The sequence below is a fragment of the Balaenoptera borealis genome (assembly GCF_965194805.1).
Source record: "Balaenoptera borealis genome assembly, chromosome: 5".
Classification (NCBI taxonomy): Eukaryota; Metazoa; Chordata; class Mammalia; order Artiodactyla; family Balaenopteridae; genus Balaenoptera; species Balaenoptera borealis.
Genome location: NC_138862.1, coordinates 38,679,989 through 38,705,370, shown reverse-complemented (window position 1 = coordinate 38,705,370; position 25,382 = coordinate 38,679,989). Strand labels below are relative to the sequence as shown.

Here is a 25,382-nt window from a genome sequence, read left to right as displayed (position 1 = left end):
CAAATCTTACATATCTTGGTTTTCATTAATAAAGAATGATAAAATTTTTAAATAAAACAATGTAGAATTTGGTTTGAATGAAGCTTTTGTCATGGGTATCTGGGTTCAAATCTTGCCACTGCCACTTGCTATCTGTGACCATTACCGTATTAATCAAACCTCTGAGTCTAAATTTACCCCAACTATAGAATATAAATGTTACTTATAATTCAAGATGCTGATAAGGCTGGAGTAAGATGATGTTAAATTTCTCACACGTAATGAGTTCTTACTTCACAGTAGCTAGTATTATTTTGTATGGAATCAGGGGATGAAATCATTAAAGCAAGTTTGCAATCTATTTTACCTCAATTAGAATACTACTCAATTTAACTCGTTATAATCCTGACACATTAAAATACTCACCATATAGTGTGATGATTCTATTTACGTAAGGAAAAGCATTTTCTTCTTATATTAATATTGTATTATCACAAACACACATACACACTTGTATTATCACCAATCTGCCTTTATAACCGTGGAACATCTTAACATATATTCTACTTTATATATAACATCAATTGAACATAGAATTCTGAATTGCTTTTGCTGGTGGAATAGAAAATTCAATTCTGTTAATCTCCTAATTTTTAACAATGTTCTAGCAATGCTAATATATGCCAAGGAAGATAATTCCACATACACTGAATACTTTGAAACCTTTTAAATACTTGTTAGAAAGTCTTGGTATTAGTGATTTCAATATTCCAGTATGTAAGAATATGTATAATTCTGCTTAATTTAAAACATATTATCTCTTGAGAAAACATTACAGATTGTGAGAACCAAGCATACCTTTTCTCTCATCAATTATTTTATTAAAGATTCAAAAAACAATTATTAGAAGTGTAAAAAGTTATTTACATAATATTTTACATAACAAACTCCTTATGAGAAATGAGAATATTAAAATTTCAAAAGTACAGTCACAGCAAGTGGTAGGCAAGGCATAAAGATAAATCAAATCCTATTTTTTGCCATGCTGTGAAAAGACTGCTGGCTTTTAATCATCCTGATGTGCCATATGTAAATTCCATCAAAAAAGAAGTTTGGTAAATGTTATATTACAAAACCACAGGGAGCAAAGCTATTTATAAACATCAATTAGAATACATACAATAGTCTAAAGTCATTAATAATATTCTTCTAATCTAGCAATATATATATATATATATATATATATATATATATATCTCCAATATTTACTAAACCTTTCCCCAACTTTGTGTGCAAACAACAAATCTCTGAAATACCAGATGTCTTCCTACATACTTCTAGTTTACTCAAGGTCACTACAAATTTCCTCAGTGAAAAAGCTACAAAACTCCTTACTAAGAAATTCAGTGGAAAGAAAATGCAAGTAGTAACAACCTCAGATGAGTATCTTATATAACACTTGATATAATCAATGAGAAATAAGAATCATTCTTGCTAAAATTTGGAAAGAATAAATATCACTTTTGATCTTAAAAAAAAAGAAAAAATACAGCAATTAAAAGTATCAAAAAAAGGCCCATCTTGAACATAAATATCAATTAAAAACCAAAAAGAATATTTAGCTGCTAAAGCATTATCAAGCCAATTACCATGATTTATTACACATTCTTTTTTATTGGACTATTTAGTGTTCCTCTGAATTCCCCTTTCCTAATGAATCCCAGGTTTGTGTTATCCTTTCTCACATTTGAATATTTATTTAACTAATCCTCTCTTCTCTTCAACTCTTCTCATATTCTTATCATTTTTCTTCAAATTGGTGTTTCCCTTCTATCAGTTAAACTCTTAAACACTAAATGTCTTTGTTTCCTTTCCATATTTTGCTTTCTCAATACCCCAGAACTTCCACTATATCCCTTCTTGTGTGCTGCAATTTCCCATAGCATTGCTGGGACAAACAAGAGTCCCTAAGTTTTACTCTCTTTAATAAACTGTCCAGTTATGCCACAAGGTCCACATGAGGACACAAGTCCATAGTCCTAAACTATCATTCCTTCTACACACAGCTTTAGTGTGTGAGGGCCAACTGACCCTATAGGGTTACTCTGCTCAAGGGTTGCTTTTTTCCACCTAGCCATGCTAATTTCCTTCTGTGGCTTCCAGGAATAAATTCTCGCCTGCAGTGTCATGCTGTACACTTCCCCTTTCCCTAAAGCTGAAAGTCAGTGGACAGAAGGAACGGAAGCTGCTTTGAAAAGAGGAAATATGGCATCCTACCAGGGAGACACACAGCACCAAGTATCACAGGGGTAGACAACATAATTATCCTTATCATTCCCCATGACCAGAGGCAATGACAAGAGGAAACAAACTCCTTCAAAGGGGATGGCATCTTGTTAGATACAAGGACTTACCACAAAAGATACTTGCAAAGCAATGTTTTATTTATATTGTACCTCAGACTTGCAAACAGAAATTGCCTAATTCACAAACTACTGCAAACCACATAGAAAATGGAATCAACATTCTCAGGTGTCTATTTTAGATGAACAATTTTATTACGGAGAGTTTGTTATTTAGGGCCCATGAAGGAATTGATAGCAGAGAGTTATAAATCCCCAGCATATCCAGTAGTCATATGTGCATAAAGTGAATCCTGTCATATCTGTCTTCTGATTAAGAGAAATTTAATGCTTCAGCTCTTTGTAATGTTTGTTGTTTTGTTATAACTGGTGTGTAGATTGAATGGCAGGTGATATTTCATAAGATTTAAATAAGGTAAGAAATTAATCAAATTAACATACTGCTTTTCTAAAGTATAATGAGTCATTTGCATATAAAGTGCAATCGAGTCTGTAAATACAAAATGAACTTCAAATTACTGAGGAACATCATGAACTTCATTTGTTACATATTATAAAACAGACATGAAGAAAGAGGCTTGTGAATATTTCCAGTCCAAACTGATTTATGATATATTTTGTGGCTGTAATGGCAGGCTTAGCCATTGTAATACCCAGCATTCCCTGTATCTACAGAATCTGTGACTTCAATTTGACATAAACAACAAAAGTAGTCATTCCTTGCAATCATTTTCCTGCCTAGATCTGAAAAAGCACTTCAGGCTATCACTCTGCAAGGAGAGCCCAAAAGAGGAGAAGACAGAGACCTTGAAATATATTTACATAAAACATAAACTACATAAAAATTAAAAGAATGGACAGCAAAAGTCAAGAGCCACTCATTTTTATAGCTCTTAAAAATGTACTTTAGACAATGGTCTAGATCAGAGTTCAACAGACACCTTTTGCAAAGGTCCAGACAGTAAATATTTTAGGTTTTGTGGGAGATACTGTTATCTGTCACAAGTACTCCACACTGCCTTTGCAGAGTGAAGCAGCCATACATAACACTTAAACGAATGGGCATGGCTGCGTGCCCACTAAACTTTATTCATAATAATAGACAGTGTGCTGGATTTGACTAGTGGGTCATAGTTACTGACACGTGGTCTAGAACAGTGCTTTCCTATAGCACTTTCTCTGACAATGGAAGGAATCTATATCTACCATGGCTTTCAGGGACTTGAAATACAGCCAGTGTAACTGAGGAAATGAACTTTTTATACTTTTTATTTTAGTTATTTTAAATTCAAATTTAAATAGCTACACGTAGGCAGTGGCTACTGTACTAAACAGTACAGATATAGAATGTTCTATATGATAGTAACAGTTGAATAACAAGAGTTATGGGAAACATTAACATTCCAAGACAATGGAGTGCTTTAAGAAATCAGATGTCAAAAATTTAATAAATGCTGTTTAAACAGAAATAAATTTAGTATTTTCCTAAGTGAATAGTGAACTTTTTCCTAAAGAATACAAAAAAGAAAATATCAACATACTGTGCACATCTGAGTAAATATGGAGACTTCAGATTTGCTAGGGCTGAACTATGTCATTTTGTATCTTAGCTTCTATGACAGTGGTATTTCTAAAATGATAGGCTTAGAATATTTTACAATAATAGCAAGAGATCTGAAGAAAGGGAAATTCCCAGCTTTACAGAAAGATATGCTTGTCCTAGAATTTAAGGACTTATTCCAAGTTAAATAAAAATCAGTGACCAGAATTTAAACTAACTTTCTGGCATCCAGATGGCCTCCATGGTACAGGGCTTCTGATCTGGCTAAAGATCAAACTAACCTTCTGCTTCTTGATCTGTCTGTAAGCTGGCCCTTGATTATAGGTAATGACCCTCAGCTGTAATAATTCCTTAACATACTATTTGTCCTATTTCTGTCTGGATTCACAGGGCTTTACTTCTTTCAGGAGAAAAGCATTTGTAACAATCACCAAGACTCTGAAAAAAAGGATGCTTGGTTGTTTTTTTTTTTGGTTTTTTTGGAGAAAGGGTCATGTCTTGGCTCATGCCACTTGCCATCTGAATAAAATTCATACAAGACAAATTTTCATTTATGTCTAAATTTGATGAAATCTCAGAAAATCTGTTCTGCTGGAACCATATTTTTGCTTCCTCAGAAATATTTTTTTAAGTTTTCATTTATGTGTCAATATTGGATATTTTAAAGTATGTAAGTAAGTTTCTCATATAAATCATTAATTAAGCTCATCTGCTGTGCTATAGATGACTGCATCAGAAAAGACCACCTCTATTGTCTTTTGGACATCAGAGAACAGGAAATATGTGGTTTACGTACAAAGGAAACTACATAGACCAAGTTGCCTAGGTGACTCATTCTGGTATGGCCAACATGCAAAGAACCAGCTGCCCAGAGAGTTTCTAAGGCTACAATGTTGCTTGAAGAACCAATGAAATCTAGAGGCTCCAGCCATTTGCCACCAATCATTGACACTTCTATTTTAAAAACAGCAAAACAGTCTTTACATGGGTAAAGATTAATAAGCATGAGTAACTAGAGCAGAGTACGGTTAACTACTGGAGGGCTGTAGTTCACAAATAGTGATTTACTCTACTGAGCTATTTAAAGATTTTTAAAATGCAAAAAGGCTATGGAACGCATTTATAAATTTAAAGAAGGAACAAAAGATGAAAATCTTGCCCTAGGGAACAGGGATGGTGCACATATGCTTATGAAGATGGAGCTTTTCTCAATTTCATATATTTCAAGTCAACAGTAACAAGTACTTTGAATTATTACAGTTTGAGTAGGGAAAATCCTGCTTGTAGTTTCTTCAGTATTAACATCAAAACACTGCCTGCCTACATTGCTACATATTTTTATTTGTATCATTTATAAAATATTAAAACATAATTATGTACCATAATCACAGCAATTGGAGGACTGACCTATAGAGAATGCCTATTTTGTTTCATTTCATATACATTTTTCTGACCTCTCCACTTCTCTTTCTTTTCTTTATAGATCATGGATATATCTTTGGACATGGGAAAAAATCACTTTCTTTGCAAGTGAATATTTTCCTAGCTGCCTTTATTGAATAAAACATTTTGAGAGAAGGAAATGAGAAAACAGATCAGGAAAGCTAGAGAGTTACAAACACAGTAGGAGGAATACTCTTGCAAATGTTAACAGTTACTTAAATTAAAAATATCCCTCTGAGTGAAATTTGCCACTAATATGCACTACTTCACAAACCCTTAATCTCTTTTGTTTATGGCTTTACACTCACTCTTTCAAGAGGTAAATTATCCTCAGACCACAAAAAACTAGCATCTCCAAATAGTTTATCAGAGTTCAGACTGCCAAGAAACACCACTTAAAACAGAAACAACCATGACAACACAAAGCCTCCTGACAGCTTCTTGGTTCTCATCCTCAGAGGCGATTGAAATCTATTATAATTATCCTCCAATTTACTGAAATCAAGAAATTAACACCATATTTAGTCATGAGCTTGTGAGCAAAAATAAATAAATAAATAAAAAATAAATGAATCAAAATGATGACCAATTAGAAGAAAACTAAGGAGCTACTCTTACAAGGCAACTGTGATTTTAGTGAGAGGATGTCCAGTGAATAGCATTCACATGTAAAAATCAGTACTAGGCATTGAAAGGAAAGAGAAGGATATGAACACATACTGAGCCAGAAGGTTTAGACATTTCATTCTCAAAATGTTCTGATGAACAGGGCGTGTTTATACCCACGTTACTGACAAGGGATCTGAGTTTCAAGAATACTGACGAATCTTCCTGAGGTCACACAGTAATGAGCTTTGGGTTTTTTTTAACATATACCAATTTGATTATAAAACCCATATAATTTTATTTGTTAAGATAATCTCTACTTTTTTATTCACGTATTTCCTTATTAATAATTATTTATTAGGTGCCTTCTATGTGTCAGACTCTGCCTGGTGCTGAGATTATGATGGTAAACTTGCCCCTACAGAGTTTACCAGGTGGAAAACTCACTCTTTACCAGGTGGAAAACTTTTCCTTTTTCATCGATGGTACTATCTCTTAGTGTTTTAAATTTGAACATACCTTGCCTCATGAAGCTTTAAATTAGTATTATAAGTTTTTCCCCAATGAAGTGTTCTTGTCTAACATTCGTTTGGAATCGTGCCCTGCTCGTTCTGCACCAGCTGTACTGTCCTTCCAGGATGATTTTCTGTTGAACCTTGCAACAGAAGTCATTGCATGTAACTCACTTGCATTTAACTCATTGCACAGATAAATGCTATTAAATGTGTAATTATATATTTTGATAAATACTATGAAGAAAAAAATAGGACTTTATTTATAAGATATTGGAATTCAGAGGGGGCATCTCTAGGAAGTAACCTTTGAGAAGGAACCTGAAGATGAATTAACCAGGACGAACGTGAGCATGAATAGAAGGAACAGCTCCAAGAAACACCATTCCCTGAGGTGAGAAACACATTCCAAGGGCTGAGGCAAGGTCAGCCTGGAGAGGAGCAGTGAATGACAATGAGGGGCTCCACAGGAGGCTGCAGTGATTGCAGTAGCAAGTCAAGGAGAGCAAGGTGGAACACACTTTATTACAAAAGGCAGTCGTTGAAGAGTTCGAAACAGAAAAGCAACATGATTGCTATGGACTGAATGTCTATGTCCCCCCAAATTCATACGTTGAAGCCCCAACCCCCAGTGTGATGGTTTTTGGAGGCGGGGCCTTTGGGAGATAGTTCCGTTTAGTTAGTTGAGGTCATGAAGGTAGGGCCCCATGATGGGATTAGTGGCCTTATAAAACAAGGAAGGAACAACAGCTCACCCTCTCTGCCATGTGAAGACACAGAAAGAAGACAGAGGTCTGTGATTGCGAGCCAGGAAAAGAGCTCTCGCCAGGGTACCGTGATCTTAGACTTCTTATTACCCTCCAGAACTATGCGAAATAAATCCTTGTTGTTTAAACCACCCAGTCTATAGTATTTTGTTATACTAGCCCAAGCTAAGACAATGATCTAAACCATAACTTATGTATGGTTTTAAAGAATAACCTTCACAGCAATTATAATTTAACATTAAGTGAATAGTATACTAAAAGAACAATAAGGTCTCATATACTGGGAATTAATTAACTTAATGAATCAATGGATGTAAGACAAGAGCAGCTCTCTTTGCTCTGAACTGAAAAGAGTAGTGTGTGCCACCCTATCTACTGCCTACCTATTTCACAAAACTTGAGAAAGCCCTAGAAACATAAGGTTATCAACTATAAGTAGAAACTGCAGGTGTACTTAGAAAATGTCCAATCACACCAGCTGCTCAAAATACCTTTCCATTCAGCTAGTGTTACTCAATCAGAAATTCCAGGCTTGGACTTAAGACTTCATTTCTCTATGTGGAACCAGAAAAGACTGGATTTGATATTTAATACCAACTCTTACTTTATATTTGATCTTGAACAAACTATTTTACTTTTTATGAACTTTAATAACTTTATTTGTAAAATGGTACAATAATATTTTCTTGATAGGGTAGTCGGATTTAAAAATTGATACATGTAAAGTTTTGCAATGCTTAAAAATTTATTTAATAAAGCTATTTATTTCCCTTGTTTGATTGTCTTCCTGTCTAAAAAAAAAGTAGAAAGCTTTTAAAAGTAAAGATTATTTATTATCATGTTTAAAAAATCATGTTTTATTTTTTGCTTTGTTTTGTTTTTCCTAAGAGAAGATGTTTATGGTAAGAAGGAAATAAGCAACATTAGTAGGGATGCTCTAGATTTGGGGTCAGTGTGGGAGAGATACATGACATGGCATCACATAAGTCTCCAAAATCAATACCTTGCTTCTGGCATACTTTTGCCTAAATGAATCTTTACTTTTACTATGATAGTGATGCAAAAGTAATGGTAGTAGCATTAGCTGTAGCAGTAGTCATAGCTAACATTTACATGACAACTATTACATATCAGGTCCTCTTCTAACCATAACAACACTCATAGGTAAGTACGTTAATTATTCCCATTTTATTACTAAGAAGACTGAAACACAACAAGGTTAAGCAGTTTGTCAAACGCTACACAACTATTTTTAAAAGAGCTGGGATGTACAACTGAAACTAACACAATTCTGTAAATCAAGTACACTTCAATTAAAAAAAAAAAAAAAAAAGCTGGGCTTTGAACTCAGAAAGCTTACTCCAGATTCTGAGCTCTTAAGCTATAAAGAGAAAGATTTACACGTGCTTGTCCATATGCGTATGTGGGTATGTTGACGTTTCCCCACTGCTTCTCTAGTACTAAGCTACTCCAAGATTTTCTCAAAATAGCATGGGCAAGCATGGCAGTGAACTGGTATGTGGCACTTAGGGTGCTTACAATGATTACATGAGTAGGGTGACAGGAGAGGTTCCTGAGAAGAGAAACATGAAAAAGTAACAAGACAGATTGCTGAGTACTTGGCCAGTGGAAAAATGTATAAACCTGGAAGGTGATACAAAGGTGGATTTCTGTGCTTGTGAGACTGTGGAAAAAGCAGCATGTGTCTCTAAGCGCAGATAGGAGACATGGAATCAGACTGAGAAATACAGTCTCAGAGATCATACATGAAAAATGGTCTGTTATAATATTTTACCAAAGAATATTTGACAGAAAAGGAGATCAAGTCAAAATAGACTAAAAGAAAATGTTACACTGAAAGAGCCTAAGTTATTACTACTAGGGGGGAAAAAATGAAATCCTCACTATAATAAACCAGAGTGTTTCTAATGCAAAACATTATAAAATACTATCATAAAATAGTAGCATGTGATTTTAAGAGTGGTTATGACATTTTCCAGTCCTCAAATATGCTGCTTTTTTGACAATGTCAATTTGTAGTATACATGACAGAAATTTATATCATAAAGAATAACCAAAACATACTAAATCATAAACTATAAAAAGTGGTAGCTGTTTTGTCATGGGTGTGCATTTTGATATTTTTCCAGACCTTAATTAAGAGCCTTTTGCAAGTGTGATAGCCAAAAATGATATTTTAAGGAAAACAATAATAGTTTAACATATTAATTTTGTGTATAAAATTAAGCTAACTTACTGAGAAAAGCATTTTGAATATTTATTATAATGGAGGGTTTGTGGAAGTAGCAGTACATAACTATAGGTTTTATAGAATTTTAGATATATTTAGTGCATGAAATAGCAAATGACAGTCAAGAGTGTTTGAAAATTCTGGTATTAGATTCATATCTCTAAAAATAAAATATTCTTGGAAATTATTTTATGAAAAGAAGGCTAAACTCTGCAGGGAGAAGTAAAAAGAACAAAACAGAACAAAACAAAACATGGATCAAAAATGAACTGAGTTCAAATTTTACAGAAAATGCTTACTCATTTTGTGTATTCAGCTATAATCATGTTATGGAGATACCATTTCCTTAGCTATAAAATGGGATGGTAGTTTATTTTTACAGAGTTTCAAGATGGTAAATTATTATACATACTAGTATCTTGACATATTGGGCATTGAAATTTATCCAAGTTGATATGGAATCACAACCATGTTAATGCAGAAATAAACAAGCATTTTAGAGGCTCTGTAATCAGCTAAATAGTGTGCTTGGTGTTTTGGTTGTCAGTATAATCTTGTGAACTTGGCATTATTAATTTGGCTTTTCATATGAGAAAAACAAGTCTAAGACAGACTACCTCATTTGTTCAGTCACAGAGCTACATTCTTGGAATTTAATCCAGGTCATCAGACCCAAGTCTTGTTTCTTCCTATCATATATATCTCATAAGTACATAACATTAAATCTTTGCTTTGTTTTAAATATACTTCCGTAATTCCTAGTACAAGGAGGCCTGGGATTTGAGGAGATAAACTCGTCTGTGTGTGTGTGTTTCTTCCCATGAGGTTCCAACTTTCTGCTAGAGTACTTGTAAAGTACCACTATTCACATGAAGTATTGTACTCTATTTTAGATGGCCAAAGTGCAGTAACAAGGACAAGATTTACTCTCCCACTGGAATAAAATACATGAAGTAGCAGTTTGCAAAACACTGTTCATCGGACAACAAATAAAGGACAGTGAGCCCTGAAGATGGACAAACAAGGTGAGACCTTGAAATACTCCAGATTACTGTACTGAGAGAATTTCCATGTTTCACTGCAGGGATAGGAAACCCAGGAGGATCCTGGCTGACTCCCAAGGTGGCCATAGTTTTCAGAACAGAGTGCTGGAGAGAAAAGATAATTGAGTTTTTGATAAAAAATGACAACAATATAGTGTGAAATTTATAAACAGTAAAAGTAAAATGTGTGGCAATAACAGCACAAAGGTTGGAAAAGGAAAAATAGAAGTATACAACTGTAAGGTTCTTTTTCTCTCTGTAAAGTGGCATAATGTCACTTGCAAGTACACTGTGCTAAGTTAAAGATGTAAACTATAAACACTAAAGCAATTACTATAAAAATAGAAAAGAGCTACTGACAATTAACCAAAAAATAGGAAAAACAGAACCATAAAAATACTCAATCTTAAAGAAAGTACAAAAAGGGGAAACAAATTAAAACAATAGAAAACAAATAGAAAGATGACAACTTAAAGGTAACCATATCAATAATCACATTATATAGGAATAACTTAAAAAGTAAAGATTGCCCCCAATTAAAAGACAAAGATTGTCATCTGGAAAAAAAAGTAAGACCTAACTACATGCTGCCTAGAAGAAACATACTTTAAATAAAAAGACATAAATAGGTTAAAAGTAAAAGGATGAAATAAGACACAGCATGCTAACACTAATAAAAGGAACCTGGAAACTATCACAGTCAAGAGAAACCCAAGGAAACCTGACTGCTAAATGTAATGTGGTGTCCTGGATGGGATGCTGGAATGGAAAAATGACATTAAGTTAAAACCAAGGATCTGAATAAAGTATGGACTTCAGTTAATAATAATCTATCAGTATTGGTTTATTAATTGTAAGAAATATACTGTACTGTGGGGTACATGGAGCCTCTCTGTACTCCTTTATAATTTTTTCTATCTATAAATCTGAGAGTGTTTTAAAACGAGAAAGTTTATAAAGAGCAATAAACATGAATTGACGATATTAACATTAGACAAAGTAGATTTCAGATAATGAATATTATCAGAAAAGAAGAGTATCATTTCTCAATGATAAAGGTGTCCATCAGTCAGGAGGATATAAAAATCCTAAAAATGTATGCATATACTAGCATAAATTCAAATACATGAAACAAATATTGACGCAACTGCAAGGAGAAGTAAACAAATCCACGATCATAGCCTGAGTTTTACAACCCCTGTTACAGACTGAATGTTTGTGCCCCCATACCAATTCATATGTTGAAATTCTAACCCCCAATGTGATGGTTTAGGAAGCGGGGCCTTTGGGAGGCGATTAGGTCCCTGAGGGTGAAGACTTCAGAAATGGGACTGTGCCTTTATGAAGGAGACCCCACAGAGCTTCCTTGTTCCTTCTGCCATGTAGAACACAGCAAAAAGATGGCTATCTATGAAATACGAAGTAGGTCCTCTCCAGACACCAAATTTGCCAGCACCTTGATGTTGGACTTCCTAGCCTCCAGAACTGTGAGAAAAAATTTCTGTTGTCTGTAAGCTACCCAGTCTATGCCAGTCTGTTACAGCAGCCTGAAGAGACTAAGACAACCCTTTTATCAATAATTGATTGAACAAGTAGACATAATATCAATAAGGATATAGCAAATATGAATAACCGTATCAATCAAATTAACCTAACTGACAAATTTGGAACATTCCATCCACAATAGATTACACATTCTTCCCAAGGGCACACAAAACACAGATCAAAAGATAGAACATATACTAGAGCATGCAACAAATTTTCATAAATTTAAAAGTATTCAAGCCAGATAAAGTATATCTTTGAACAAGTAAAAAAACAAAAACAAAAACAGAATGTTTTCTTGTTAAATTAGAAATAACAAATAATATTTTCCCAAATATTAGAAAATAACAAACATCTAAATAAATGAATAAAAATGAAAAACAATATATGACAATTTTTGAGATGCTGCTAAAGTTGTACTTTGGAGGGAATTTATAGCATTAACTACCGATTGATACATTAGAAAAGGTTTGATGATTTCTTTACAACCTGGATGGGTCTCTACACCTTGGCATTCATAATTGAATAGCCTCCTCAAATTATATCTGTCCCCAATTATTTAACAATATATTAAATGTATTTCTGATTTGACCAACCAATAATCAGTTTAATTTTCTTGTTGGGCTAAGGTATACTTATGCACCATTGCTCATTTTCTGCTTATCTACAAATAGATCAACAAAAGTCTATTTAACTATCAATTCCATTTTAACTCTCTGTAGTCATGCCTTTCTCTGTAACAGACCCAGCACCTTCCTATGCTCCAATGCTTCCTCTCCAGCAAAAGAGAAAACAAAAAAATCAGTTTCTTATACATTTCACTCCTATTGATATGTTATCTCTTTTACTAAGGATATTTGCAATTGAAGCTAGAGGAAAAATTTCAGATAAGTGAGCAATTAGATTTATATTTAGGAAAAGAAGTACTTTTCCTTGCCAATAAGAAAATGCATTCATGTGTGCACATACCTAAATATATCCAGTTGCCATTTTATTGATTGCTCAATATACACGTTAAGTCCTTTATCTATATATTTTCATGTTCCAATTGTCCTGTGAGCTATGTTTGATTATTAATCTCTTTTTACCATAAGGAAAAAGAAACATGGGTCATGTATCTTGCCCTCGTTCATGTACAAATGATGAATCTAGGAGTCAGACATACTCTAATTTCTTCTATGATGCTGCCTTCCTTCCTCTATCTATGATTAATATGAAATTAAAATATGTTTGGTCATTCATTAATTCACTATATATTGGAGGCTATTTCCAATATGCTCTGTTTTAAGTATAGACAAAAAAAAAAATACTGTCTTTAACAAAAGAGGGGTATTTTCCCAAACCTATAAGCACTCATTCAGAGCCCTGGGAAGGTGATTTGCTAACTGGTATCCTTTGGAACAATGGCTATCACTACTTCTCCTGGATCCACACCCCTGAGGGAAGGCTTGCTTCCCCATTAGCAGGAGTGGTTCATCACAGTACTCCTTTTTTTTTTATTCAAATCAATTTTATTTTATTTTTTAATTTTTTTAACATCTTTATTGGAGTATAATTGCTTTACAATAGTGTGTTAGTTTCCGCTTTATAACAAAGTGAATCAGCTACACATATACATATATCCCCATATCTCTTCCCTCTTTTCAATTACGTACTTGGTACTTGAGTATCACCACACAAGTATACAGGAAAAGAATGTTCTATATCATATCCTGCTCTTTCATTGTTTTTTTTTTTTTTTTTTGAATGACTTTCCATAAATCTTCTAAACTCTCTGCCACAATTCCCTCACTTGTCAAATGTGAATGAATTCTGCGGACTCACTGAATATGTAAATTAGCTACAGGATTTTGAATTTTTTGCGAAGATTGGTTATCCAATCTATCCATTGTCCTTTAAATAATAATTAAGGAGCTTTTAAAATTTGCTTATGTGCAAATTTATTTGTATTTGCTTACTTTTGTTAATCTTTAATTACAAAAGTAAGTATTTGCTTACTTTTGTTAATCTTTAATTACTTTCCATCTTCAAAATATTCATTTACAGAAAGGATTTACTTTCAGCGAAAGTTATGAGCTTACAACTGTTAATGCAAACAATTCCTAGAGTGTTTTGTTTCAATAAACAAAAATGCAAACGTGAAAGAGTGACCTAAATCATCACACTTAAATGCAAATGATGTTAATTAAGTATATAGCCATAAGTAGCTGATAAAGAGTGTAAAAAATGGATATAGATAGCAAAGATCTAGAAAGCTTTCATATATGGATACGTAGTTCTTCTGGGGAAAAAAGTTAATTTCTTGAGAAGAGGTCATTTATTGTAGTTGTCTTAGTTAAATTATATAATGGATTTTCCTAAAATTAAGGGAAAAAAATATATATATACATACACCTGTGGTACATCCAAAGTTAAGCAGAGAACACAAATAAGCATGCAGAAACCTGTTCTAAAGTATTCACTTTTTTTCAATTTTCTAGATAGTTTAAGGAAGACTGAATTTACATTGGCTTTTTCTAGACAATTACTTTCATTTTCACTATACTAATAGAAAACTGATTATATTAGGAAAAGTAGATCACTGAATAATTTCAAGAGTTAACATGGGAAATTATGTGGTATGTCATGTACCTTGGTGGTAGATAGTTAATCCTTTTTGAAGACAGGTTATATTACACAGCATTTTTAATGGAATAGAACTTATTCCCACTGGAAACTGGAAATGCCCAATCTAACTTAACTATCAGAGCTTAGCATACCAAAAACTGCAATGGACAATAATGCTATTCACCTCTCCATCTACAATGATATGGAAGTAAGATGTTTTTTACTCCCAAAACAAAACAAAACAAAAAAAACACGCATTTACTAGCTGGTATGTCTAAAAATTTCTAGTTCAAATTTTCCTAAAATCACTATGATTTTTTTCTTTAATGTATACATTTAAAGGACTATATTAAGACAACCAAACTAATTTGTTTTACTTTTTCCTGTCTGACCTAAGCTAGAGATGGCTGAGGAGTGTCCAACAGAAAATGAATCCATGCAAACATCCAAATGGCCAACTCTTTATAATCATGATTCAAGTATAAAACTGGGATTATTTGACGTACCTAACAAGATAACTGTAAGAACTTACTGAAACAATGCAAATAAAGTTTCTATGTCACAGTGCACGGCAAAGAATAGGTGTTTAAAAACATTAGCTTCCTTCTTATTTGTTGGCTATGAAAATTCAAAATTTGTATTACATACATGAAATAAAGTGACTAATGTATTTATATGCATTCTTGCAAAAATTATTTTGGTAAATAAATGATAAAGTCTGCTTTATTTACTTGTGTTTTATTCATATATTAAACACAAAGAGTATTACACAAATAACAATTTTCAACAAAATACATAATCATCATCGGACTTCTTTAAAAGGAGACATTTGATGAAAATTTTTGGAACTTATATCTATGAAAATTCACAGGCAGTGTTGTTCACTCAGTTCCAAATGGAAGAGTTAAAGTTTATATCTGTTACAATGTCCTTTAATTAATCATACACACTAATTAAGCATGTCATGCATAAAAAATTAAAATGAATAAACATATGGATATTTCACATACGTCTCCAGGGACAATAGCATTGTTGGCATATTTTAGTGCGTATGATTGAGAAAATTAATATTAATTGTTAATAAATACATGTTCTGTTTTGTAATATATTTTGCATTTTTTACTCAGTGAAGTAGAACCTTCTTTCATTATGCAATCTCTTTCCAAATTCAGTGGGCATAAGAAAAACCAACCTGTACTGAATTGCTTTCTCTAAGTTCTCTTCATATATTTAAAATAATACCAGGAACTTTGCCAAATAATGTAGTATTTCCTCCAAATTGAAAACCAAGCTAACTATCATTTAACTCTACAACTCAATGCTGTTTCTGTGGTTATACTGAATTTCAATCATAGACTTATAGTCCAAGCTCTCCACAGGACTTCAACTTTCCAAAACAAATATAAATTTGATATCATGCTTCTAAATACCTTAATGAAGCAGGTTAAATGGCAACAAAAATAATAATGCCTGACCCCATTAATAAAAAGTTAGTCATACAATATTGGATTTTTACAATGAACATGCAAGGTAGGTATTATTCTAAGGTAAAGAAGAAATGCTAAGCCAGAGATCTAGTTAGTGGAAGAGCCAGATTATATAATAAAAACATTGATTTAAAGTTTTCCAAAAATGCAATTGAGTAAATAATTAGCTGATAATAAAATCCAATAATACTTTTACGGAGGGAATCAGTAATATTATAAAGAAGAAAATAAAATATTAACTTGAAGGGGCAGACAGTGCTTAAATACATATTTATTTCTTATCCCTTATTTTCCAATGATCATCAGATTATCTTTCATTACTATAGTTGACTATGAAGGGCAAACATGAGGTGACTGGGCAACAACCCCACACACACTTCCAATTAAGCCTGGATGTGGACTTGAAACCTCTTCTTAATTGAGCCACTACCATTCAACTGGAATTGGACAAGGAGATGAAAAGTTTCTACTATGCCTAATCTAGACTATTGGCTAATGTTATGTTATAAATATATTCAAAACACACACTTTATGTGATATTCAGTAAATATAATAAAAATATTAATAGTCCCGAAGTACTTTGAAAGATATATACAACTGTCTTAGTTATGGGAAGTGGTAAGCAGAATTCTAAGATGCTACCTGTGTAAGCTGAAAATGCCCCCTGGAGATAGCATGTCCTAAAGTTACTTTATAAGAAAAAAGGGTTTTTGCTGATGTGACTAAATTGAGGATCTTGAGATGGAGGGATTATCCTGGACTATCTCTGTGGGCCTTAAATGCCACTGTAGTGTCTTTACGAGAGACAGAGTGAGATTTGAAACACAGAAAAGACGACGAGGGAATGTGACCACAGATGCAGAGACTGGAATGATGCAGCACAAGGAATGCCAGCAGCTACCAGAAGTTGGAAGGGACAAGGAATGGGTTCATTTCTAAAGCCTACAGAGGGGGCGCAGCCCTCTGGACACTTTGATTTTGGCCCAGTGATACTAATTTCAGACTTCTGGCCTCCAGAACTGTGGGAGAATACATTTTTATTGGTTTATGCCAACACTTTTGTGGTGAGTTATTACAGTGGTCACACAGGAAACCAATACAGATTTTGATACCCAAAAGTGGAATGTGCTGTAACAAATACCTGAAAATGGCAAAGTGACTTTGGAATCTACTAATGGATAGAGGCTGAAAGACCTCTGAAGCATTTGATAGAAAAAGCCTAGACTATTTTAAACAGAATGTTGGTGGGAATAGGGATTTGAAAGATGTTTTGTTTGAGGGCTCAGAAGAAAATGAAGTACATGTTACGGAAAACTGAAGAAAAGTTGGTTCTTGTAATATAGTGGCAGAAAACTTCACTGAATTGTCTTATAGCTGTGCATTTGTCTTCCAAAATAATTAAGAAGATAGTATACTCACTATCATTAAGAGTGCTGTTAAACAGGAGCAAAAATGAACATTGTATTCATCATATGCCTACTGCCATTCTTCTATCCCCCAGAACAATTAATTTGATTCAGTGGTTGAATCAGAACTTACATAAGAAATAGTATTTGGCTCAGTGAGAAATAGATGGTGTTCTTAATTGAGAAACTGTACTTGGCCTAGTGATATTAGTCTTCACACTGTTTGAAAATGGGATGCATATAATATATACACTGCTTTCTAAATAATTTACCTTTTATTATTCTAGTTGTCATTAAATATTTTTATTAAATGAATGGGAAAAGCGTCTGGAAAGCATTCTTGATACTATCTGTAGAACTGTGCAGCTAAAAGAGCAAACTAAAAGTAAAAAAAATTGCAATACAGAGTCAACAATAGTCGTGGCTGTCACGTTATTAAAATCATGATAAAGATGTAATTCTAGTATTACTGAGATCCCCAAATTCCTGATGTAAAATGACTGAATAATTTAGGCTGGAACACAGAGGGTATGTTTTCAGCTGAGAATGAACATATGGATTGAAGTAGATTCCCACTGATTATGCACTGGGCCTAGAAATAATTTATACTAGAGTTTTTCATTTGGTTTTTAATAGAGGAGCATATATGTTGAGAAAAATGTTATTTTTTGCATTGTTTCAGTATATGAATCCCAGAATGTATTCAAAATTTCTTAATATTCAATAGTGAATGTTCTAAAATTTTAAAAATGGATTAATTTGAAGTAGCTCCAAATCTCTAAGTATTAAAGCTAACCACAAGCAGTTGTAGCATCAAGAATTTTATAGGAAGCTTTTCTTAAATTGCTTTATGTAGAAAAAGGAGAAAACTGAAATTCAAATGTGAATATTAAAAAAAAAACCCTAACCATCACACTATCATCATTTTTTTCTTGAGCTAAGAGACAAGATAATCATATATCCACGCTTATGATCCCACAGGAGAATTCAAAGAGCATTATTTTGAACTCAGAATAACCTGAGTGGTCTCTCTGTCTACACACTAGTATATTTTTAGAGAACTATGCATGAGAAATGAGGACAAAACCTTCAAAGGAGTAACAGGAAACAAGTAATCTGCAATATGTTAGAAAAATAAAGGAAGAAGAATGGGTTTAGGTAAATGTATACTGTAAATGGTGTTAAACAAATAATTTTCATTTAATTTTGAATTTACCCATGCATTTATTCAACTGCCAATGTCAAACCACTAAACCCGTTAGTTCAAAAGTAGAATTTTGGAAATACGATTTTTTAAAACAAAGTATTTTTGTCCATTTAGAAGTTATTTCCCCCAATTGGACCATGTTTCTTACATCTCTTTTTATAGATAAAAAATATTTATTTTTGTTCTACAATAGATCATGACTTTTTGGGAATAGATTTCATGCTGTCTCCCTTGTATATCTCAAGAACCTGGCATTGGTTCTGGAAGAGAAAAAAAGATTGCACACTGAATATTTACTGCTTATTAAGAAAACTACTATGTAATATTAATGGTTATACTTCTAAAATCTCTGGTAATCTAAAAGACTTGATACTGAACAATTATTTTTTTAACAATGATTTTTAAACAATTATCTTTCTTATCTTTCTATCCATATATGTATATAGGTAGGCAAATAGCTAAGTAGGTAGGTAGGTATCTCTCTGCCGGCCTACCTACATAACTCGCCTTGCCTCATTTAAGAAGGAGTTTAAGACAGATAATTTGTAAGAAATAATTCATGAAATTCCACTATAGCTATGTTGTATGAAATTTGGCATACAGTCAAGATAGAGTTTTCCTCTGTAAAATAATCTAACAAATATGTATGTCAACAGCAATAACAAAAATATTTGTAAGCGACTAAAAATGTGCCAAGCATTAGGCCAGGTAAAGGGGGATCACAAAGGGAAACGGGACACAGCTTCTCCACTCAGGCAACATCCAATGTCATGGACTAAATTTGACCATCCATTGCTTACTCAAATAAGAGCTTCGAACATTTGAGGACTGTGGCAATGAGGCCAGGATGATCACGAGTATTATCAAATTTTTTTACGAATGCATATCCACTGCCCATTTGAAACTTTAAAATACTTAATCATTTTATCATGATTACATTTGATTTCCTTTCCATAATAAGGATGCCAAGTTTGTGTCACTTAAAAACTAAACTTCCCACCATTTTATAATTACAGGGGAACACAAAAGTTAAATTGCCTTATTTTATTTTTAGAATAAGAAAATGTGCATTGTCATTGCTTCATAACTGAGCAGGGAAGAGAGTATATTTAAAGAACAATGCATTTAACTTTAAGGATGGGATGACATATTCAACCTATTCCAAAGAAACACTTAGGTAGAAAAAGAGTATCTAAAAGGTAATGCTGGCTTTGTTATCTGATCTCATTCTCTCTCTCCCCTAAATTATGAGCTAGATGGGGTTGGTTAGCTTAATTATTTAGAGTACCATTCTGAGTAAACTAAGGTCACAGCTTTGATTTCCAAGTCAGTCTCCTAATAGATGTTTATCTGTTGATCACAAAAAGGCTGAGTTAATAAGAACCTAATTGAGATGGTGCAAAAGCTTTTATTACCAAGTAAACACTACAAAGTGTATATTCTACTATTACACTATCATTAATTTTGCTTCCATATGCAAAGGGACAGCACATCGTTGAATGATCTCCATGGAAAATTATATAATTCTCTTCCAGTGAATGAGAGTAAGAGAATAATGTAATAAAGATGTACTTTATCATATTAAATTTATCATGTCTATGTTGCATGAAACCCCCTAGAACTTTAGTAGAAAAGTAAAATCATGGCTTACCAAAATAGGAAAGGATAAAATAGTGAAGAAACAAAAGTTAATTTCAAGCTTCAAAGAAGATATTACAAGTAATGGAGGTTAAAATAAAACTGAGACTATAAAAGCAATTAAGAATGTCCCTTTAAGGAGCAATGCATGAGAGATTGTGATAGCCTCAAATTGTTCATATTTGCATAGAAAAGGTCACAAGATATCACTGGATTGTTAACACTAAGCAAGAGACTTCCTTAGAAAAGGGGTATCAGATGCATAGTCCATTACAGGACATCAGGTCTCCTTAGAATTACAATACACATAATCACTATTATGGTATTATATAAAGTTCACATTTTTCCTAGGACAAATACACTTTTGCTTGGTTTTCATAGATATTTTTCTGCCCAGAAAACCCTTGATCAGACCTTTCTAATCCTCAGCATGATCACTCTTATATTTATCCTAAATCCCTGTGTGCCCCCATATAAACTTTGAAGCAGTGTAATTCAGTTAAAATTACGTTGGTTTTTATTGTGTTGCTGCATATTACAAAATGTGAATAGAGAATTAAATAAACAGCAGTGTCTGTCTCTGGGTATATTTCTTATTACAACTGTATAATGTGACAGGTTTGAAATACAATGACAAACACAGGAAAGAATATCGTTCTGATAACATATATTGTTGTGTTTTCATTAATTCTCCAAGAGCATTAAAAGAAAGGATTGCTAGTTGAAAAAATGACTCTAGATGCCCTGAAACATAAAAGAACTCTACAACAGTTTATGGAGTAAGTGATTCAAAGTGTTTGCCCATTGTTGTTCTGATTAAAGTTAATGATGTTTGACCCAGTCTATAGACATTTGCTGACCAAAGACACATACAACTGTTAATTATAATACCTGTGTATAAACAGCAATAGTATTCTTCTGTCGAGGTTATGTGTCATGAAAGTAAATCGAATTGCATGTTGAATTTCAAGGAAGAGCAGGTGCTTGGAGTACATCAAACAACAACAGATGTTGCTAAATCAAATAACTATCAATCTTAGACTCATGGTGCCATTGTTGGGTGTTCACATTCAAAGTGTAGCCTCAAATGGACAAAGAACATATATCATGTAGTCTGGAATACTAACATTAAGTAAAGCACCAATTAGTTGGAACTGAACTAACAATAAATGTCAACAAGTTTGTTCTGCTGTTTATTTCAGAGAAAATGCCAAATGAAAAGAAAATAACCTAATTTATGGGATGGTTAAGAATATTTTATGCTTTTGTTTTTGTTTTTTGCTTTTGTTTACATTTTTTCTTTGTTTTGGTAATAGCATCCTTACATATACCTTTCATTCTTACAATGTTCTATTAGACCATTTGTTGCATTGGACCCTGATACATGGCATAATTCACAGTCATCAGAGAAAGATTTAAGTATATTTCTAATTCTGCAGTTAAACAGAAAACTATACTAAGTTTAAAAATGTTTTTCATCAACAAAAGTTTAAAATGTTTTCTGTTTAAGATTTATTTAATCAAAAACATAAGATTCTTCACTTATTTCAAGTTTTTGAATATGGAACAGTAAGTCAAACTATTTTGCTTTGAGGTCATAGAGTAGTTTTGATTGTATATTTCTATAAAATTATCGATATCTCATTATCATTATAAACAGTGGTCACATTGACAAAAAATTTGAACTTTTTCTCCCTACCAGATACATTTTGAGATGAAGGAAAATAACTTTTTGACTTAAATGTATGATTTTAAATATGTACTACAATACTCAAACAGATATTACTAAACCTTTCCGAAGAAACACAATTACGAAGCACTTAAAAAGTTGCCCACACTTTCTTACATTGTAGAAATTTATCTATGCTAACAGAAAGAAGTCTCAGTTTAACCCATTAAATATTAGTTTCTAATTAAAACAAAAAGCACATCTTTTAACAAAGAGTCCCAACAACTCACATTAAAGGAAAAGCAAAACAGTAAAAAGAGAGTAAAACAATAGCCAAACAAGCCTTCTCTCTTCTCAATCCACTGCTATAAATGATCAGTTGGATCATATTGACATTGATATATTTTTATTTAAAATCATATCAAATTATTAAATTCAGAAAAATAAACCACATCTTTAGCATGATTATTTAAAAATAAAAGTAAAATTTAGCCTCACTACTTACTAAAGGTAAGGTTCACTTGTTTGTTTGGAGGAAGGAGAACACCCTTGCTGCATCAATTAGAACATTATTTACTTTGAAACTACTATAATGAACAATGATGGCACTTCTTCTAATTAAAAATACTTTGTTCTTTTCTGAGATAATGAGACTTCCAGTGCTGCTGGGCTCAAAAGTACTAAACTCTAAAGCCCGTAGGTTCCTGAACCATCAACTTGTTGTCTTTGTTCCAAAAGGAACTAAATTTGGTTATGTGTCCCTAAAAATGCCTACTAATACTGTACAGGATATGCTCCTACAAACTTGAATTCTCTTGGCCTTCAGTGCAAAAAGCCAAAGAAGCAAGCTAAATGGAAAGTAATTATAAACACTCTTTTATTTGAAATAAAAGACACTGGAAATGAACAAATTTCATACAATATATGTTTAAATGTTACACATATTTCTAGAAAGTGTTAGAACTTATATTACTCTATAACTATGATTAAATTTGGCTTTTTCAGTTGTGAATACCAAAACAGCATGCTTAACTATGATTTGATTTATTATGGAAAAAGTAATATGAATTTTACGGACCATAGCCTATTTCTCCTAGAAAAATAATTTATTTTCTGGAGAAATTTATTTCTAACTAAGATTGATTGATAATTAACCTTCAGAGTGACAAATAATATTGACTAATACTACTCTATTTTTTCCTAGTTATAAGTATATTGCATACAAATGTATATCCTTTAAAAACAATATGTATTAGAAGCATCTTCTAGTATTTGAAAAATCACTTGTTATATTTTAATTTATTTTTAAATCCAATATGTGCAGCAAATATATTAATTTGCATATTGATAACAAACTTTCTTACATAATGTTTTGTGTGTAAAATTTACTCTGATTTGCATTTCTCACTTTAAGATGTGAGAAATGTCCTAATAGCATTAGAAATTAATAAATATTTTTAATACTCCAAATGACACACATTTTCAAATATTGCAAGTTTATGGCACTGACATCAGAATAAAACAAAAACTCAACATTTAGATTTTTTATTTTCTAAGGTATTTCCAGTATTTAGTTCCAAATGAAACTTGATTTTAACTGTTTTTTCTAAAGTTTCATATATATTTACATATTGATCATTGTTACATTTTCTTGTTTTACCTTGGTGCAGTCTGATTATACCAGGAACAGTGAATATGCTTACCTAAAACAGAAAGAAACAAAACATGCTGTTAGTTTCAAAAGAATATTTGTCTGAAGTTTTCAGTAGACAAAATAAGGCGGCAAATAAATAATCACAACTCTCATTCCAACCTCTATTTTCCTTTGCACCCCAGAGATCTTTATGCTTGTGACAAAATCAAATGGAATAAGTTGTTTCCAAAACTGCATAGGCAAAAGAGCCTTTATAGATGACTTGGTGGTGACTACATTTTTACTGAGTTGAAGACTTCTATTTTTGTCATTTCTTTTCTGCCATCAGCATATAAGGAATCAAGTAAAAATATCAACAAAAGCTTTGTGGAACTGTATTAGTTCCCAAAAGATCTTAGAAACATCTTTACCACTGATGCATTGTTCATGGTTCTACTACAGTATCAATCATACTATCCACATTTACTTGCCTAGGAGATTTTAGAATTCAGATCTGTTTAAAGATTTTCTTTTGATGTGGACCATTTTTAAAAAGTCTTTATTGAATTTGTTACAATATTGCTTCTGTTTTATGTTCTGGTTTTCTGGCTGTGAGGCATGTGGGATCTTAGCTCTCCAACCAGGGATCAAACCCGCACCCCCTGCATTGAAAGATGAAGTTTTAACCACTGGACTGCCAGGAAAGTCCCCATATCTGCTTAAAATCACGTTTAGTAACAATGAAATGGAAATAATAAAGTATCTAAATAATTATACTATGTCTATGAATTACAAATCATATTACATGTTGCATGGCATGTACATTTTACATGTCTATGAAATAAAAGAAAATTATAGGACTATGGTAAGACTGGAAATGTCATTTTTTTTCTACTTATATTAGCAAACTTACAGGTAAAGCTAAATAAAGTGTTGAGATCTTCTAAAATAAGAGCATTCATGATCCTTAAAAGTTAACATTTTTCTATTTTGAGAAAGGAGCCTAAATCATAGGGCACCTAAGACTCTTCTGATAGGTGAGGTATCATTTTAAGCAGAAGTAGTTTACATCACCTGCTATAAATAAAAAGAAGGATTGTAAATGAAAAGAAGATACACTTAAAACTCAAAATGTAATTTGTGAAATGATTAGCTGCTTATTCTCATATGTTCCTTAGGAATCTGTGTTTTACACTGCATGTTTCAGACTAGAGTTTATGAACTCTCTTTGGATTCTTTTTTTTTTTTTTTTTGTATCCATTCTTTTTTGAGCGCCATGAGATCAGAAATCCTATGTACTTTTTGACTCTAACATCTAGCAGTGTTAGACTTGTAGTAGAAACTCAAAATGTTTTTTGTAGAATGAATAGATGGATGAAAGAATATGTGAATGAAACACATATACAAACTAAAAATTGGAAGTTAAGCTACTGCCCAATAAAATCCAGAACTAGATACTAGACACACAAGGTATCTTTGTTTATTTGGTTATTTAACTTTTACTTGGTTAAGCTCAGAGAACAAAATTTCACTAAACTTTTTAAAAATTAAAACTAGAAATAAAACAACTGTGTTTCGTGGTTCAATAAACTGGAATGCCACATCAACAGGACATTAGGGAGCAATTTGGGGCAATTTCTGGCAGGTAAAACAGTAATTCCAATT

At 32.6% G+C, this 25,382-nt stretch overlaps 1 protein-coding gene and 1 long non-coding RNA gene across 6 annotated transcripts in view; both read right to left on the bottom strand.

The window, feature by feature from the left end:
- CADM2 (cell adhesion molecule 2) overlaps window positions 1–25,382 on the bottom strand; it is a 1,026,782-nt gene that overhangs the window by 459,530 nt on the left and 541,870 nt on the right. The window contains exon 1 of one of the 5 annotated variants that reach the window (XM_082392435.1): window positions 23,745–23,767. The exons of the other annotated variants lie outside the window; for them this stretch is intronic. The gene's annotated coding sequence lies outside the window, so the exon portion shown is untranslated. Of the gene's footprint in view, window positions 1–23,744; window positions 23,768–25,382 lie in introns of those variants that run through there. 5 annotated transcript variants of the gene reach the window in all.
- Window positions 13,580–25,382, bottom strand: part of LOC309628921 — a 289,641-nt gene continuing 277,838 nt past the window's right edge. The window contains exon 2 of the long non-coding RNA XR_014244785.1: window positions 13,580–23,787. This is a non-coding gene — a long non-coding RNA (uncharacterized lncRNA). The remainder of the gene's footprint in view (window positions 23,788–25,382) is intronic.